Source organism: Microcebus murinus, chromosome 14, assembly GCF_040939455.1.
Source record: "Microcebus murinus isolate Inina chromosome 14, M.murinus_Inina_mat1.0, whole genome shotgun sequence".
In the NCBI taxonomy this organism is placed as follows: Eukaryota; Metazoa; Chordata; class Mammalia; order Primates; family Cheirogaleidae; genus Microcebus; species Microcebus murinus.
Genome location: NC_134117.1, coordinates 17,180,486 through 17,194,920, shown reverse-complemented (window position 1 = coordinate 17,194,920; position 14,435 = coordinate 17,180,486).

Sequence of the window (14,435 nt, the reverse complement as noted above, 5' to 3'; positions counted from 1 at the left end):
TTGTAAAATAGCTCAAGAAGTTTTTGTTGGTGTCACTAGAAGAAATTCTGACACTGCAGGATTACATGGTCGCACTCAATAGAATGTTCTTTTTGGAGTAGATTGTATATCATTATTTCCTTTGTGTAAATATAACACTATAACCAACACCAAGAAACCATTCTCTGAGAACTTAATTGCTTATTAAGATTTGAAATGGATTTGAATTTCAAAAGGCAACAGAAGAAATTGAAGACATGTATCTTTAAAGAATAATTACATCATTGAAAATCATATATTGAACATAATTTTGCAGATTCAATTTACTTGTTATTAGAGGAAGGATAGATTAATCCTTTAAATTTAAAAGTGTGCAGATTTGTTTTATTCAAAATTTGACTTAAAATTCTTAAACGTCTTATTTGGAAGTTGTGTTCCTATGTTCTCCATTGACAATTGTCTGGAGAAATAAGCCTACTCTTATGGTGACAGTCTCAGAAGGGTTTAAGAGTAAACAATGCTTTTATTTTATTTATGTCTTTCCATCCATTACAATTGGAACCATGTGTAATGCTGATTATTTGATTTTCAGAATCATGTTTATTATATTTTCCATCTCATTTCAGAGTTCATCGGATCTGGGACCCAACCATAACACGTAGATGAAATTACTATTGTTTTCTCCTGTTAATGAAAGCATATGTTATTTTTCCCTGTTCTAACTCTTAAAATAAAATTTGCATTAATAAGATGTTTAAGTTTGAATCCAGAATGACTGACAGGCTCTGAATGCAATTTAGAGTGATTGCAATCCATTGTTAACAGGCCTAGGGGAAGTAACATTAAAAGTCAAAAGTGGTCTCTCACCTAGCAGGGCCAGGCAACTGGGTCAAACGGGCTTCAAGGATTCTTCAATCCCAAACCCTTCCTCTTGGAAAATACATAGTCACATCACCTCCCACCCCAGCCCCTGGAATCTTGATTAAAGAGACTGCAGTAATCTTCAGCCATGGAAAGTCTAAACACCCAGGGCCTTCTGTGATCTGGAACAATCTTCCACCCCATCCCACCCCTGCCCGGCCACACTCACCTGCGCTTACGTTCTATTAAAGGGTAAAAAGGTAAATCAGAAGCAAATCAAATAAGACAAAACCAATGCAAACAAACAAAAATCCCCATACATTAAAAAAATTGTGTGTTATATCCTGGATTCAATAGATATTTAGCATAGCTGACATGTTTTTTTGTGCAATGTATGGCAGAACTGATTTTCTGACTGATAGCAGAAATGTAGTTACCAAATAATGGTTAAGAATATGGGCTTTAGATTTGGGCAAACCTAGTTTTAAACCACGTTGTGCCACTAGTTAGCTTGGTGGTCTTGAGCAAGGGATTGAAATACTCCAGCCGCTAAGCTCAGTCTCCTCATCTGCAAGGGGGAAAGACGGTCCTCCTGCACAGGTGGGATGAAGCTGCCCTGAACTGCCTGGTACCAAGTGTCCTCATGGCTGAAGACTCTGTGATGCTCGTGTCACTGGGGCAGGGCTCTCAACGCCCTGGCAATGTGATCCCGCATTGCCACAGTGCTCCACACTTGGCCGAGCAGATTCAGCTCTAGAACTCATGTGATGGCCACAACCACTATGGCGATGGTAAAGACAGGCATTAAAGTTCCTGTTACAGAAAAGAAAGTTAAAATAAGAATAAACACAAATCACAGTGAATGCTTCTTATGTGCCAGGTTCTGTCCTACATGTTTAACATATACCCTGCCATCAAATTTTCATAGTCACCCAGCAAGGTGGCTACTGTTATTATCCCCATGTTTTTACAGATATGAAAACTGAGGTTTCGAGGTCAACTAACTTGACCAAGTAACAGCAAATAAGGCACTGTGTTGCCTCATCCTGTTTTAGCTACGATAAAAAGATCTCAGTTACCCCAAGCTTCCGTTTCCTACTGAGTCCATTTGGGGGAGTTTCATCCCACTCCATGGATGGAGGGGCACAAAGTACAAGGCATGTCAGAAAGCACATATTTAATTCAGAGTTGGGCAGAAAGGCAAGCGAGGACCTGCACCAGCTCTTCTAAGCCCTGGAGCTTCTAGGCCGTGGCTCAGAGCCAGGCGTCAGTGATAACAGCTGGTGTGCCACCGAGCAAATCACAGCACCTCGAGTCAGACTGCCCTGTTCTCTGGGCTCTGCCAGTGGGAGGTGCAGCGTGGCCAGCAGGACTGGAGTTAGAACTCCCTGAGAGACAAGTGTGGCTGACCGGAGGGAAGTCCCTGTCTATACTGCCGAGGACCCGGGCCGTGAATGAAGACAACGCTTTGTTAAAGCAAAAGAGGGAAAGCTTTCTAGGAACGGAGTGTGCAGATTCCAGGAATTTGGCTATGAGTCAAGGATGAGCGGAGTGAAATCTGACAAATAGGCAACCAGGCCTGGAACAGGGAAGGGAAAGGACCACTTTGCAAATGTAGAAAGGGCAGACCTGTCCTTCTGAGTTAGCATCCTGTGCCTTGCACTAGCTGCGCGGTGAGCAGGGACTGAACTCTGGCTCTTGCCTGAGTTCAGAGAAGGGAGCCTTGTTGTCCACACCAGGTCTGTCCTGCACCAGGGACTGCCCTGGGTTAGTCCTGCCCTTGCTGTTCTCCCTGTGCCCCTGACCAAGTCTCCAAGGCTTCTGGGCTTCCGTTTCCTTGTCGTTAAGACCACGGGTGACATCTGAAGCCTTCTCATCCTAAAATGACAAGACTTTATTTATTTATTTATTTTTCTTTTGGAAGTCTCTCCCTGAATAGTTTCAACTTCTAAGAATTCTCCTTCTAAATATTTGGAGAATTTAAATGATTCTACAAGTCGAATAATACCTTATTAGTGCTCTGCAGGCTAAACTGAGGTAGAGGAGAAGTTTCTAGATTCAAACACTTAAACTGATTGAACATTTCTGCCATTGTTTTTTCAAACCATTGCTTAAAAAAAGAAATTTTTAGCTTTCCAAAAACAATTTAAAAAATATCGATTAATTACATTTAATCCAACTAACTCTATACAACTATTATGTTTTATTTTTCATTTTCCTCTTCCAATTTGTGCCCATCTGTCTAGTTCTACTAATACAGTTGCAACCATAATGCACATACAAGTTGGTCCTTTTTCTCTCACTTGATACTTCAGCTTAAACATTTTCTATGTATCTACAAAATCTATCTCATTATCGTTTCCGTGGATGCATTATTTTCCATCACAGTCCATGCACCATAATGTACTTAATGATTTCCAGAAAGTTGCACATAGAGCTTGCTTCAAATTTCTTCTTGCTAGTATCGATAATGTTGGTAATTAACATTTCTGTGCATATAGCTTTTTTTCCTTGATGGGTTATTGACTCTTAAAACAAAAAAAAAAAAAGCCCTCATGCATTTTGAAACTAACTGCTGGAATCTACGAAGCAGCATTCACATCCTCAGCATGTGGGTGTGTGTAAGCCACAGAATTCCCTCCCGCTGCTAGCAAGAGAGGCTCGGGACGCAGTTGGTATCAGCTATCCTGTTTTGAAGAGACCTGCACAAACTGTCCAAAACTGTACTTGGGGAAGCCCATTTATTTTATTTTCCTTCTTTTCCCTTTTAGTCTTTTAAAATTATTTTACAAGAGCCTGAGGGCAAAGTTGCCAACTTTTACATAGATAATTAAGTTCTTGTAAGGTCAAATCCTGGAGCCCATCAATACATGAGTGGATTAATAAAATGTGGAATACTACTCAACTACAAAAAGCAATGGTGATCTAGCACCTCTTATATTATCCTGGATAGAGACTGAGCCCATTGCTCCAAGTGAGGTATCACAAGGATGGAAAAACATGCACCACATGTACTCACCATCAAATTGGTACTAACTGACCAATACTAAGTTGTTCACATGGTAGTAATACTCACTGGGGGCCAGTTGCGGGAGAGTGGGGGGTAAATTCACAGCTAATGGGAGCAGAATGCACTGATGGGAGAGGGGCATGGTTGTAGCCCTGGCTCGGGTGGGGCAAACAGCATTACATGTCACCAAAGTGTTTGTACTGCCATAATACCCTGAATTAAAAAACAAATCCTGGAAGCAAGACCAAGCAATCTCCCAACTCCCATCAGTCCCTGATAAGCCAGTGTTTTCGTATAACAGTGTAACTTGAATAACCACCCATTCGATTTAAAACTCAATCCCAAAGCAAAGAGAGAGCTGTTTCTGTCTAGAAGCAGTACATCTGACATAGCAACTATGACACCCCAAACCAGAAGGGGCTATGAACAATTTCAACCACACTTAGAAAAAGTTTTCAACACTGTGGCAAATGTTGCCAATGTCAGATATCGGATAGATCTTCTAGTTCATAAGTCTCTAAAGGCTACCTTGTTTTCAAGTAAAAATCACAAAGAATTGAGTGATTTTTATTTTATAAGAAACAAGAGCTATTTACGAAAACGCAGAAATTCAAAATAAATTAAATGAAAGCCATACCTGTACAAATGCTTTTAAGGGGAAGACTTGAAGCCTGATGCCATTTGCCAAAGGCAGCACCAGGCTTGGGCAACCGAGCAAGAGCAGCCTGAAAATGTCTCATGGAGTGAAATTTAGGTCATTTTTATTCATTGTGTTATGCAGAGTCACAGACCTCAGAAAAACACACTAATAAAACATCACGCTTGGCTTAATGGTCTCCTCTCATTCGACTCCATAATGATAAATGAAATGCCATTAGCATAAGGCAAGTCCATTTCTTGTAGTCTGTGGAGCCCAGGATTGTGACAGAATTGGAATGCAGAGAATTGATTATTTGCAGTTCAAAGGAAAAATGTGGTGCATTTCCTAACCTCATGCTGAAGCCGCCACTCTGGGAAAGAACGAGCTCTGAGAGGGGCTGAGGTCACCAGACAGCAAACATAGAGTACTCAGGACTGGAGGTACAGGCCTGGAGTGATACCCGGAAAGAGTGTTATGAAGTAGCATTTAAGAAAGACCAGCAGAGCAGGACGTTGGACAAGGCTGCAAGGGTCTCTTCCTTGCTCTGCAAGGATGCCCTTCTTCAGTCACTATAAAAACACCTTTGTGTTAAGCTCCTGCCATGGCCCACGTCCTCTGCTGGGCCCTGAGAAAGTAGCTAGAAATAAGATAGACAAGTCCTTGCCCTCATGCGGCTTACATTCTAGTGAGGAAGACATTCTGAGAAATGAATTAAAAATGGCACTTTTATAAGCACTTTTCACTGTCTGGAATTATTAACAGGGCAATGCTGTGGTAGGGCTGTTAGATTTAGCAAATAAAAATATCGAATAAAGAGTTAAATTTGAATTTCAGATAAACAATGAATCATTTTGTAGTATATCTCATGCAATATTTGGAACATACTTATATTTTAAAAAATGATTCATTATCTGAAATTCAAATTTAACTGAGCAGCCCATATTTTATCTGCTAACCCGAGCAGTGGGTAGTGGGCAAGGGGCACACAGAATAGAATAGTCAGGGAAGGCCTCTCTTCTAAGACTTTTCCAGGTTGGGAGCAATGTGAGTACAGAATGCCCATGTGATAAAAACAAATAGTAAATCCTTACGCAGAGCTTGCTTGTGCCAGGCAGTTTTCTAGGTATTGACGTATATTAATGTGTTTCATCTTCACAGTAGTCCTATTATCCCTATTTGACAGATGGGAACACTGAGGCACAGGCAGGTTAAGTAACCTACCCAAGGCCACTCAGTAAGTGAAGTAGTCAGAGAGTCTGGCTCCTGAGTTTGTGCTCTAACCCCTGTTACTGTCACGTAACCATTGGAAGCATTCCAATGAAATCAAGGAGGTTTCTTGGGACACACTGTTATTCCAGCCAGCTGAGGAAGACACTGTCCTCTCGTCTTTTAACCACTTCGGTACCAGCGTCGACTATAGTCAATAGCCACAGATGAATGTGCTCAGTGACTTTAGCCGACAGCCGTGATATGACTTTTCCAATTTCTCATTTATCAAAATAAAATTGTGAACATCTAAAAATAACGTAATGAAAACATATATGTATATGATACCTATTCTGATTTACATTACAAGTAAAGCTGCCTGTAAAGTAAAACAAGCTTTCAGTGCTTTAAAGCTTTCCTCATCACACAAGAGCAAAAGGGATTCGTCGTCAATGCACAGCACAAACTATCGTGCGGACTATGAGTGCCGGCTGTGGGCAAGGTTTCATGGCTGGTGAGCACTGTACCAAAGTGGTTAATATATGCTTCCTGTCCCCACTGCTGATATCTGTGGGATTGTTTAACATCTGACTAGAACTTTGTATTTACAATCACTTTTACATGCATTTTTCTTGAAATACCATCTAAACCCTGGGAAAGAGGTTTTGTCATTATTCACATTTTACAGATGAAGAAACTGAGGCTTGGAAAGGTAAAGTCTCATTCCATCTCCGGGTAATAAGCAACAGAAGTAAGACTTGGACTTAGATCTATAAGGATACACTCCTAGCAACCGGCCCACATCTCGCTCAAGAAATGTACATTGAACTGAACACCTGGTGCTTTAGCAGCTCTTGTCTCCATGTCCTCTTTGCAGAGAGGCTCAGTATCTTCCCAGAATAGGCTACTGTCTCCCATGAAGACCCCAGGTCTTCAAATGTCTCGACAAACTCAGATGCAGGTGGGCCATGAGACTGCTCACACCTCCCCATTAAGGTGTAAATATTTTAGTCAGGGCAGGAGCAATACTATTAGTAATACCCATGTGAATAATGTAATCTCCTTCCCTTTAATATGGGATTGAGAAACTGGCATAGCTGTGAGCCTGGATTTTACACATCATGAGCCCTAATCCCATGGCAACTGGGCACACCCATAGCCCTTTTCCCTCTGCCTCCAGAGGCTCAGCCTTGGTCTTACGGGAAGGGTTTGATTTTTGGTTATGAGGAGAATGCATTCAGCTGGGTGTACCTCTCAGAGTAAGCCCTGGTTCCCGATGTGGCCTCTTTTAATGTTGCCATATGAGAATGAGGCAGAGGCTGGATTTCTTTCTCTCGGGGGCCGCAGGGTCTGATTTCAGGAAGCCCAGGGAGAGCCCCTGCCCCCAGCAGCAATGTTTTCTTGGCCAACTTTGGGACAAGGGAAGTTTGCAGAAGGGGTGGGGCAGAACTTGGGGATGTAGGGCCCTTTAGTGAGGGTGGGGAGGAGGGAGCTGAGTAATGAAAAGGCATAAAAGGTGAGCCGGGTAGGACATGCCAATGTCCTCATTTATACCTGCCCTGCCCCCTGCATGCCCTGTCTCTCTCCTGCAAAGGTGAGATCCATTTGTCTAAGAGCCCCAACAGTAATTGCTTCCACTCGCACAGACTCTGCTCCTGTTGAGCATCTGGGATGGTCTGCATAGAAGCCCTGCACCAGGCAGGCTGGGGTGCTGCCCCAACCCCAGGAGATGGGGAGTCTGAGAGGCAGGGGAGATAGGGGCTTGCCCAAGGCCCTTCAGCAAGCAAATCGTGCACAGTGATCAAGGGCAAGTGTTCTGACTCCCAGTCCAGTGCCATTCATTTTTACTTTAGAAAGGTTTAAAAAGGTGAGTACAGAGGCGCTCACACGTGCCCATTGCCCTGAGTCACACTTTCATACCTGCGCGGCAGAGCTCTTTGGCGCCCCCTGCAGGCTCTCTCTCCCACGTCGTGAGCTCAGAAGCTGGCACCAGCTACCCTCCTTCCCTCATCACACCGCCTCTCCTACCCCCAGTCCCAGTCTGGGATTTTGAAGCTCTCCTGTTGCTTCCATTCCAGAAAGCTTGGCCAACCAGCCCCAGCGTGGCAATCTTGGTTGCATCTTCCTCAAGGAGAGAAACTTCCCACCTGTGTTCTGATCTGCAGAGTGATGGACACCTTTTTGTTCTGCAGGCATGAAGGTCAGAAATGTGGGATGCTTTATGAACGGTGGGTACCTCCTGATACAAGGTAAAAGATATTGCCTGGGTCTGCTTTGAATAAGTGTTTCACAGTGATTTGGAACAGAAGTGGGGGCTGAAAATGCAGTTAAGGTGTGAGCCATTAACTAGTGCAGATAAAAGAGGAAGAGGCCTGAGGTCCCGTGCAGGCATTTATTATGAAAATGAAATGTTCAGACAACACTACATCAGCTGCTAGGGGCAGCGAGAGGGAAAGAAACAAAACAGAAGACAGCGAGGGTGGAAAAAGCATCGATCGGTTTGAAATGAGGCTGTGCCACATACAGCAATGCCACACAACTCACCTGACCTCACTCACGTAGGCTTATACTTATATCACAGATAACTGTTATGAAGATGTATGCATTTACTCAACCAGTACCTTGAGTGTCTACCATGTGCCAGGCTCTGCTCCAGGAAGTGGGGTGCAAAGACAAAGAACGTCTTGTAGGGGGCTTACACTTCTGGCAGGAGGTAAAGAAATAAACAAGAAATTATCAGACACTGATGGGATATAAGATTTAAAAGGCTGATGTGATAGAGAATCACTGGGAAGGGGCTGGGCTAAGGCAGGAGAGGTTTCTCTGAGGAGGCGACAATTAAGAAACTCCCATCCATGCAAGATCTATGGAGGAGGTTCTTTGTTAGAGTCAACAGCTAATGCAAAGGCCCTGGGGTTGTGGAAACTACAGTGAGAGGGTGGATGTGCAGGAGCAGGGTGCTGGGGCACGAGGCCAGGGCAAGGGGCCTCGATTCTGAGCGTGGTGAGAGCCAGTGGAGGGTTTTGACCGGGACCATCACCTGATCTGATTTGTACTTTTAAAAAGATGTGTGCAGAGAATAGATCCTACAGGGCAGAAGCAGCTAGCCTAACCGGTACGTGCTGCGTGGTGACCTGGACTGATACAGTCGTGAAGGAGGAAAGAAATGGGCAGGTGGGGGATGAGGTTTTGGAAGTCAAGTCCCCAGATGTGCTGACGGATTGGATGTGATGGCCAAGGGCAGAGCAATCAAGGAATCTGAATTTTTGGCTTAAACGAGTGGCCAATGATGGTGCGATTTGTCAAGAATGAAATAAAATAGCGTATGTAAAGCCATCATCAGAGAGTCTGGATGTGGTGGGTGCCTCAGGTGCTATCTGTGCGGATAGCGCATGGGGAGCAGAAAGAGGCCAGGTGCACCTGGACAGGAAAGGCTGCCCTGGGACCATGAGCACACAGTTGAGATGCCAACTCTACGTAGCCCTGGGGCGCGTGCTGATGTGCAGGGCTGGGGCCGGGGGCAGGTGGGAAGCTCCTGGAGCTAAGGGTCTAGCAGGAAATAGCCTCCCATGGAAAGAAAGTCAGGTGAAGATATTCCCTGTACAAAGAAGGGTTTTGCTGCACACATATGGCCAGTGACACGCCTTCTCTAAATGGGGAGAGAGCAGTCGCAGGGTCCTGGCCCACAGTTCCAGGTCCTTCTGTCATCTGAGCCCTTTTGTGAGGTGCAACACTGTGGCCAGTGGAGGCAGATTAAGAATCCAAGGGTAGGTTTTGCACCCCGAGCCCTGCTCTGCGCTGGGCAAAGTACTAAGACGACATTTGCCTCTTTTGCCCCGTTCAGTCTTCACCACCACAGCACTGGGAGGTCAATGCCACTATCCCCATTTTATTGGTGGACAAACATTTGCCCAAAGTCGCACAGCTTGAGTGCATGGCTTCCCTCTCCCATAGCTTCCAGCAGATCAACCTGTCTTATTCCTTATTGAAGCCTCACTCTCCTGCACCTAGCAAGGGCTTCACAAACACTTGCTGAATGGATAACATATAGCCTCAAAGCTTTTCTTTAATCATGAAGCTACATTATTCTCTTTGAAGTACAGATTGAAGAAGCTGCCTTTATCCCAAATTTCTCTATGTGGGGATAATACAAAGTCCAGCTCCCAAAGCTTAGAAATGTTTGGGAGGACAGACTGCCTTTGGGCTTACTCTCACGGGTCAGAGCTGGTATCTGCTTCACCAGGTGAGTCACCTAGAGGTGATGAGGTCAAATGAAAAAAGGCAGGCAGGGCTGACTAGCTCCCACAACTCACCAGGGGATTGGCACCTGCAGCCCGGGTGTTTATATTTGGATTACGTTTGATGGCATGCTGAATTGGTGACTAATTGCAGCATTCCCAAACAAGGTACTTTAATTACAGCTTCTTTAATTCCAATGAGAGCTCCACTTGGAAAGCAGAGTGGTGAGGAGGACTTAGATCTGCTTGCTCTGATCTGTGTGGGCTAAAAAATGAATGACCAAGAAAATTCGTGGCTTATTCAGTTCACTCCTGGAAGGACATTGCTTTGTCACTCTGCTGAGTAAGGCCCCATAGAGGGGCCATTTACAGTCTTTGCAGCCGGATTCCCCAAAGCTGGTGACCAGCACACAGGTAGGTATGCTGGAAGGTCAAGGCTGGTTTGGCTCAGTCTGCTGCTCCTAGCTGGGAACAGCTATCCAGATGTGATGTGCATTTCTGGAAGGACTTGCTCAGTTAGCCTGAAAAAGCAGACCCGCCAATTGTGCTGTCCTGTGTTGTAAATCATTGACTAATGTCTTCCACCTCTTGAGCTGAACAAATTCAATTCAGAGCTTTTCAATGGGCTTCTGATGGAGCCTTCCTAGGTTTTACAGATCCTTTGACAGGTTTTCTGCATTTATTTAATGGGTCTCCTCCTGGCCCCCTGCTGCTAGGCTACAAATGTTCTCCAGAAAACTGGGTCAGTTTGGTGGGAATAGTTTAAATGTAAAATAGCTTATTTAAATCACTTTTAAATCTTGCTAAAAGATGAATTTGGGCAGGCCATACATTTTAGCCACATTAATTTTTTTCCAGAGTGGCCTTAGGACTGGGAATCAGTTTCTCTGAGATTTCCATCAGGGACAATACATCTTTCTATGTTGTTGGCTCCTAGACCTCTGTCTCTTTAAATGCAACATTCTGTCCAAAGTAGAATGGCTTTGGAGTTCTCCTGGGACTCTTCTACCTGTCATTCTGATGGTGATACCAGTGACGAGAGAACCTTACCTGCAATGTCTGACACTTTTATATAGGTGATGTCACTCGAGCCCTACAGCCAGATTTCCTGGATGGTAGACAAGGAACCTATTGAGACTCCTATATTATTGCTGATCTTGTCCAATCCAGACTAGATCTGTGCTATCCAATGCTGTCCCCAGCCTCTTTTCCATGTCTGTCAACAAGCCTTGTTCTGCCAACATCACATGGTTTCTCAGCAGTCTCCACCATGTACCTCATGCTGATTCTCACTGTTTCATTTCCAGATGTGTCTATGCAAAGTGACCAGCACCTTTAAAGTGTGAAATTAATAGTAGTGGTGCTTTGTGGACATCATCTCCATAATCCTTACAACACTCCTTACGAGTGTTGGGGGGGGGAACATTATTCTTATCCCCATTTTACAGATTGGTAAACTGAGGTGATTGGCCAACAGTGACACTATTGCTACTCTAATGTGATGCTTTAAATGGGGGACGAGAGCTAGGATCATCACTGGTCTGACATGACTGTCTCTCCTGTTGGGATTCTGGAGAACCCTACCAACCCAATTCTACCTGGATACCTGTGTATCTGCCATCCGTCCAGACATAGATGCAGCTGCCATTGGACTGCTGAGATGGTTGGTTTATATCTTGGCTTGGCAGAAATAGAGGGAGACTTTGAGGTATCCCAGGGGTAGCTATTGCCTTGTACCTGATTTGATAACTCACAACACCCTAGAAGCCCTGAGCACCTGGCTCTATTCATTTCATACCAGAAGAAATTATATGGTTTCTATTGAAACAATGAAGCTCTGCTGAGCCTTCATGGTGACAACAATGTGCTGTGGTCCTTTTACTCTGACTCCCATTTGGGGGTTTTAGGGGGATACCTGGGAACCTAGGTGTCTTGTTGAGTCCACTGTCCAAAACCGTCTCTAGCTTAGATCCACCTCTGAGTTCTCCCTCTAAGTTATTGAAAGGGGTCTTCGCATCCAGCTGCACGTCAAACACACTATAGATAAAAGAAACGACTTTGGCAGATACACTTACTTCCGTTTATCAAGTGCATGCAGATGCTGGCATAATAATTAAAACACAAATTCACTTGAAAGCAGCCCGGAATTCTGAGTCCCTGTCGTGCAATGGACTCAGCAATCTCAACTATCTCTTGAGGGGATGTGGGAAAATTTTGACCTTAAAAACTGGGCCCTGTCCCTCAGAAAGACTGAGAACCACTGCTCTGGGGCACTCCTTTTTCAGTTGTATAATAGACCAAGGGAGCTGGTGCCTTCTGGGAGAATCACAGGTGCCTTTGAGAGTCTGATGGAATGTAGTTATCTTCTTCACACACATTCAGAGTGAAACTTTGCACACAAGTTCAGGTAGCTCATGAATGCCCCTCCCCCATGGCAACAGTCCATGTCCAGATTGGAATTTGGAGTTCACACACCTGGGGTTGAATCTGCATCACTGCCCGCTTGACTAGCCTAAGGTTCTGCACCCTCACCAGTCCCTATAGGTAGGAGGATTCAATGAGATTGTCCCAAGCAAGGGCCTGATGTCCCCTACCTGCTCCCTGGGCAGCAGCCCAGCACCTGGACAGCTGGAGATGGCGAAACAACTGAATAACTGAGCACAAAGGCCCCACCAAGGGGTGAGAGACAGCCCATCCCCAGAAGAACTACCACCCCCTGGGGGAGGCTATTTAACTGCACATTTTATATGCTTTTTTATTAGCCTCAATAATAACCACTTTGTTTTGCCTAGAGTACCCAGAAGGGCTATTGGAGCGACTTGTAAACATTAATGGCTCCTCTCACCAGCTTCCCTCTGGCTGATTGCTGGTGGGGGTTGCAGAGCCAGCAGGTTAACCCCCACCCAACCCCTGTTCGCTCCTGCACATGCATTTCTCACCACAGCAAGGAGGCTGCCCACCCTGTTACACCCCACCAGGCCTCCCCTGGGCTCTGAGGACTTTAATGCTTTGCTATTCAAACTGCGGTCTTTGTACCCGCAGCTTAGACCACAGGGCTTATTAGAAATGTAGAACCTTGGGCCCTACTCCAGACCTACTGACTTTGAAGCTGCATTTTGGCAAGACTGCTTCCTGGGGTGATTCCTGTATACTTTAAAGCTTGGGAAAAATCGAGGAGCACTGCTCTGGTAGTGGAAGTCCCTCAATACACTGGCATGGGAGCTTTGGAGAACTTCAAATGCCCCATGGGAAAAATTTGATGCTAAAAATAATGCAGTAGAAATAATGAGTCTCACCAAGTTTCCCCTCCTCCATGCCTACAATCCACAAAGTGCTTTGGTGCATGCAGAGATGGCTCTCCAAGTATTTTTATTGCCGGGGCTTTCTCCTTCCTAAAATTCATTCTCCCTCTATTTATCTGGGTAACTTCTAAGAAGAAAACAGATGTGAGTTTGAGTTCTGGTTCTGCCGTTCACTGATTCTACAGCCTTCTGTTAAGTTCTTTATCCCTCCAACCCAAGGACTCTCATCTGTAAAATGGGAGCGATGATAAATAATGTTCTTCCCAGAACCCCTGCTAGGATGAGTGCGATTATGCACATAGGAAATCTAGTCCTGGCCTTTGGTGAATCCACAATAAATGGCAGCTGCAAAGTTTTGTTTCTTGTGCTTCTCCTAGTGTCCTTTCCTACTCGACTGAGCTCTGCAAGGGCAAAAGCTGAGGCTGTCCATTGAGTGCCCAGTATATGGCAGGTTTGTTAAAAATCTGTGGAATGAATGCTTGATCTTCCAACAGCTAGCAAGGCAATATTTTTCCCATCATATGACTTAACCATCACGAGAGCCCCATGAGGTAGGTTTTATTTTTCTTAGTTTGTGGATGATGGTAGAGGCTCTGGATCAGTAGGAAATTCACCCGGGTCATACAGCTAATTATCCACCTGATGTAAGGCCCATTACTTCGGCTGCTAGGGAGACCTAACCATGTGTCATGGGTGGGAGAGAGGAGATTCTTACGGTCTTCTTTGTTTACTGGCCATTGACTAGCAGCTGACTAGAGGAAAAGAATTTCTTAGCATCTACCCCCAAATCAAGCTTGCTTCCCTGCAATCCCATTCCTCCAGAACAGCATTCCCACAATTCAGTTCTTCCACCTACTGTTTGTACTCTCTGGGCCTATTCATATACCACCCATGCTATTTATTTTCTACTTTATCACATCAGCTCACTTTTTAAAAAAACTTAACAAATGTGTTTTAAAATGAAAATATATCACTGGCATAAATGTAAATCTAGCATCACTTTCCAACAATAGAAAGTAACAGTAAACAAATATTAATACAATGAAACCAAAACGATGCTGTACACAGGCAGGCAGTGCCTGCAGCAGGCTCTGTGTGGAAAGCCTTCTTTCTCTCTCCTTCCAAAGCGAGACTAACATTATTGGTTAGTGCCAGGATGTCTTTGGCATCCAAGCTTTTGACATAATCAGAGGGATTTG